Here is a 5,489-nt window from a genome sequence, read left to right as displayed (position 1 = left end):
TTATTGATGGTGAGGAGAGTTGAAGGACTTGTTGTAGGCAGTTTTATCATGGAAGTGTTGCAATCAGCTGAGGATGTGGGTATGGCAGGGAGGAGGGGGCTTTCAAATGACCAATGTTCATTGACATCTATAGGTGGCTTTTTCAAGTAGTGATGTTTTGCCAGGTTAGTTGTTAGCATTTAGCATGAACATGATCTCTTCTAAGAAGATCCAAACGAGCTGCCATTTACAGAAACACAGGAAGTTTGAGTAGGAGTAGAAGGTAAAGGAAAGTAGACTAACATAACTGAAAAATGTCATTAAAATTTATCGAGTGCTAGATACTATTTATTTGAAAACCATCATTTTAATAACTTTTCCACCTGTGCTGGATCCCCTCCCCTGAGAAGACTCCTTTCCTTTCGAAAGTCAGTACTTTCTATACTCAACGCCAGTCACCACTCCAGCTGCAACTGTTTTCCGTCTTTGCCAACTTTGGAGCTCCAGCTCTAGAAGATGGATTATTAGGTGAAGGGAGAGCTAAAAGTTGATAGAAAGATGTGGTAATGACATACCTCCTGGTTCATGTCTGCATTTCTTCCCAGGAGAATTCAAAACCTCCAAAATAAGGTTAAGTAATACAACAGGTTGCACTTGCATCACAAGCTATTTAGAAAAGTATGCCTAGATTGCTGACTTAGACCAGGTGTCCACCCTACCATGAGCAAGGGCTGGTGGGCAGGCCTCTCCCAGCCTTTTTCCAATATATTAAATAACCCTGCAGCATGAGCAGTGCTAGAGGCTTGCCGTGGTGAACCTCCCACTGCTACTGCTGTGTCCACTGCTTCTGCTATGGGACCAGGCCTGCCTTACAACCCTCTGTCTTCATGTTATTGACCCCTAGCTCCTTGTTTTGGTCAAAGATATGCTTGGTGCTTACACTTTCTGCAAATAACTGTTTCCTGTTGGATCACTCATAGTGAAGTGGGCTTTCATGTTGCCCTCCATGATCTGGCCCCGTTTCTGGCTAATCTCCTGCAGTTTCTCCACCTGGCCAGGATTGGCACTGTCGCCCAAGGTAAAAGGGTTCTTGGTTACCAGTTTCTTCACATCTTTCTGGGGAGCATGTGCGTTTTCCACAAAGCTGTTCCCTGAAGGATCAGCAATGATGAAAGTGGATGGGGAAGCCATCTAGCTTTAGTTCCTTCTCTTTGACACTGAATTCATTGATTCTTTTGGCTATGGGCATTCACTTGCCCTCCGGGTGGGTTGTTCCTGCTCTAGGCCAGAGATAGTTAGGTTGACCAATCCTTCACATCACCCAGTGTGGTGAGAATTCCCTTCTGGCTGAAGGCAGCGATTTCAAAACTCAGCTCAGGGATCCTAGTGACGGCAGGGTTCTTCACCACTTTTCTGCTCCTGTTCTCCAGAGACTTGAAGGCCAAAGCATAAAGCACTCCCTGGTCCTGGATCCTGCCTGCTGACCGGATCTCCATACTGCTTCAGCCACAGAGCTCACAGGAAAAGGCACTTACCATGATGTCTCTGAAGGGGAGGGGATCTTGGTAAGCAGGAGGTGTGCCGTGCTGTTAGGCTAACGGTTCATGCATGGAAACTTCATCTCTGTGGGCTGCTGCTCCTTGTCCTCCCCGCTGTTGGTCAGCACAGGTGCCCTGTGCGGCGGCAGAGTCTAGGTTGGTGAAGGAGGTGGCTGCAGTCCCCCACAGGGATGAGGCCCCACAGCCCTGCTGCCTGACACCACCACCACGGCCCGGCTCCTCCAGGTACTGCTTTAAACTTCAGTGTAAATCTTGTAGTATTCTTATAAGGGAATGCTTCTATTATTTTTATAGCCAGGAAACTGAGGCAGTGAGATGAATTGCCTTTCTACTTTCTTCTAGCTAGAAAGTAGCAGAGCTGAGATTTGAACTTGAGCAGTCTGGCTGCCGAGCCCATGCTCTTAACCTTGGGTCTGGTTCTGTTTTCTTTTGAGGCTCCGATTGGTGGTGGTTAGTGAGGACAGAGTAAATGGCTTACCTATGAGGGCAGTTAATTTTAAGTGTTCATTTAGTGTCTTTCTTCAATAGGCTTTTATGAACAATCAGAGTGCATTGTATTTGTACATTTATTCTGAGAGCAACCCTGAAACAGAATCAATTATAATAATTTATACATACAGAAAAAGACCAAGATGGAATATTTGCATAAAATCGAAGTTTAATACTTGAAGACTGTAAATCAAATTCCAGTTTGTCTTTAACATAGGTTTCAAATTTCGGGGTCACACTGCCATCTAGTGCAGAGAAAATGTTCTCCCAGTGTGTGAAAGGTAGCAAATGCATGCAGTATTCCACAGGATGCAACAAAAGTGTATATTTAAGGTTTCTGTTAAAAAAATTACTTTTGGAATCATCTTATTGATAAGGGTTAACATGCAGTTCAGGAATATACTTTTATTAGTATTGTTTATTAAGTTGATGGTTGATGCGGGCCAGCCGCACCTGTCGAACGGAACTTGAAGGAGGGAGCGAGTGGGAATGAAAAGAGGGACAAGGGCGCAGAGAATGGAGCCAAGACAAAAGTCTGATCAAGGCTCGTTTATTCCAGCGTCTTAGCGATATTTTATACATAACCAGCTGCAGCTCAAGGCAACACAGAAGTGAACAACACAGGCAAGCAACTTATCAGGCTTCTGCAACACAATCATAACAGTTAATTTTAGCGGAGTGTTCTTGTTTGATCATTTTCCTAGAGCATGGGAATAGGTAACTTTTTTTCATCCCAGGAATTCCACAAGCCAAGACTGACCTTGACTTGTCTATGACTTGTTTATGGGCTGCCTACAGATAGTGAAGAAGGTTTTCTATATATTTTATTTTGCCAAGTACATTTCCTTAAGAGGTGTTCAATATGGAAATAAGCGTAATTTTCTTCTCACAAGCCTGAATGTTCTTAGAAGGTCCCATGAGTTCAATTCAAAGTTACTTTGTACAAATTAAAAAAAAATTGTTTTTTTCTATTTTATTTGAAAGGCAATGTGAGGGAGTCCATTTGCTATTTCTTCTGACTGCTGGTTCACTCCCCAGATCTTCACTACAGCCAAGGCTAAGCCAGACTGAAGGCAGGAGCCCAGAACCCTAATCCTGTTCTTCCACTTGGGTGTCAAGGACCCAAGTACTTGAGTCATCACCTGCTTCCCCAGTTTTACTTAGCAGAATACTGGACAAGGAGTGGAGTGGCTTGGCTTCACTCAAGGTGTCCCAAGCTGCAATTTAATTCCTGTGCTAAATATTAAATTCGGTCAGAAAATATGATATCCCTAAGGGTTACAAGTCAGCACCGGTTGTAACAGAGAGGCAGCTTGAACACAGCTGAAAACATGATCTGCATGAGCAGCAGTTCTCAGCGGACCAGCAGCTCCCATCACCTGGGAGCTTGTTAAAAATGCAAACATTTTGGACCCATCTTAAACTCCTGAATAGGAAACATTGAGGGGTAAAGGCAAGAGTCCGCTTTTAACAAGCCATCAGGTGATTCTGGTGTAGCTTTGGGAGCCACTGTTAGAAAAGAAGCATTTACAGTCAGCGGAGTAACCCACTGATGGGCCAGCATGTGTGGTTTATTGGAGGAGTTGAATGAGGTTTAAGAGGAATCAGCTGCTATAAACTTGCAGCCCAGCAAGGCAGCAAACGTAGCAATAGCTCCTGGAAGCACGCATGCTTGGGGGGGTGGGGGAAGGGGATTGATTTTTCTCTTTGGAGAAATGGAAATACTCATATTTTAGAGAAAGCATAAGTAATATGCCGAAAGGCTTGGGTGTGAGGAAGTTTATGTGAAATCACACGTTTTTGTATTAATGTTTCACAGAACACATTTATTTGTGAGTGGTTTCAGAAAATGACTCTCTCTGTGGGGCTCCATTTGCTTGCCATGGGTGATTAGGTTACAATTACAAATATAAAATCAAAAATAAGAAGATTAAAAAATAGATCTTTGTGAAATTTCTTTACAGTAAAACTGAACTCGGTGCACAATTGTGGGAGTCCTGGTTTTAGCAATTGTCTGATTGTTAATCAGCCCCTCAGCCAGAGATTTGGATGATAAATTTCAGGCCCTGGCTGTGGCTAATTTGCAGCATCTCCACACATCTGATAAGCAACCCTAGGCATTTTGAGTCTTATTTTAAAGTAAAGATAGAATACAGCTTAAAACTAGAGACTATTAGGAAGCTAGCTTTTAAAATGCCTGCTCTTTTATTCTGATCTATAAAATAATTAAATATAAGGGTCATGACATCTTAAATTATCAGCTTATGGCTACCTCAAAGGAACATTTGAAAAATACAGTTGTGTTAAAACTAAGAAACTTGTTCTAGTATCTTATGAGTTTCATAGGGCATCTAACTATTGTTCCCATACCGGGAAACAAGAGGGAAGATACCTCTTCGCATTTTTGGTGCTTACTGTATTACAATTAAATGTTTCTCAAATCATGGGTAACAACCCATTAGCTGATCCTGAAGTCAGTTTACTGTTAGTTACCAACACTAAGAAATGAAATAGAATAAAGCAAATGGAGTGTATTCCCTTCATGTGGTTAAGTGTTTTCTGACAGTTTCGTTGCAATAACGTGTATGTAAACATATTGGTCAAATCCATTCTATCGGCCGGCGCTGTGGCTCACTTGGCTAATCCTCCACCTGCGGCACTGGCACCCCGGGTTTTAGTCCCTGTTGGGGCTCCAGGTACTAGTCCCAGTTACTCCTCTTCCAGTCCAGCTCTCGGCTGTGGCCTAGGAGGGCAGTGGAGGATAGCCCAAGTACTTGGGTCCCTGCACCGGCATGGGAGAGCGGGAGGAATTACCCGGCTCCTGGCTTCTGATCGGCTCAGTGCGCCGGCCATAGCGGCCATTAGGGGAGTGAACCAACAGAAGGAAGACCTTTCTCTCTGTCTCTCTCACTGTCTAACTCTGCCTGGCAAAAAATTAAAAAAAAAAATTCCATTATATCTCCTTCAAGAAACACCAGAACCATCTTTCTAAAGACACTCCTAAACAAATTGGTTTTGGCTTCAAACTTTTCTCCAGGTTCTTGTCACAGGCAGAATAAAGTCCTAATTTCTTCAGTGTTGTTCCAGATCCCCTACCCAGCAGCTCCTCATGGTACTCCTAATTGTCAGAAAGTGACATCTCCATCAGCTCTGTGCTCAAGCTCAAACCCACACAGTTCTTGTAGGCTACTCTTTTCCCAATCCACTCTCAGTTCTTGCCTCTTACCTGATCTGTATTAAAATTCATGACTTCAGAGCAGCCTTCTTTAGCCCCTCAGTCTAGATCAGCCTCTAAATCCATTGCTAAAAGCTTTAAACAGCACTCTGGCCTCAGAACCAGCCCTTAAGGCATTCAGATCTGGCTAAAAAGCCCATGAGAGTTTCTCAGGCATGGAAAGCCAAGACACTCTGGCAAAAAATGACCTAAGTGAAAGATCTTTGAGTGAGATCCCAGTGGAAAGA

General features: G+C 43.4%; 1 pseudogene; it reads right to left on the bottom strand.

Moving 5' to 3' along the window:
• Nucleotides 1–915: 915 nt before the first annotated feature.
• On the bottom strand, nt 916–5,274 carry LOC133756564 (zinc finger protein ZPR1-like; annotated as a pseudogene).
• Nucleotides 5,275–5,489: the final 215 nt, after the last annotated feature.

Source organism: Lepus europaeus, chromosome 3, assembly GCF_033115175.1.
Source record: "Lepus europaeus isolate LE1 chromosome 3, mLepTim1.pri, whole genome shotgun sequence".
In the NCBI taxonomy this organism is placed as follows: Eukaryota; Metazoa; Chordata; class Mammalia; order Lagomorpha; family Leporidae; genus Lepus; species Lepus europaeus.
Note: the sequence above shows the minus strand (reverse complement) of the source record. Positions and strands in the feature narration are given on the sequence as shown.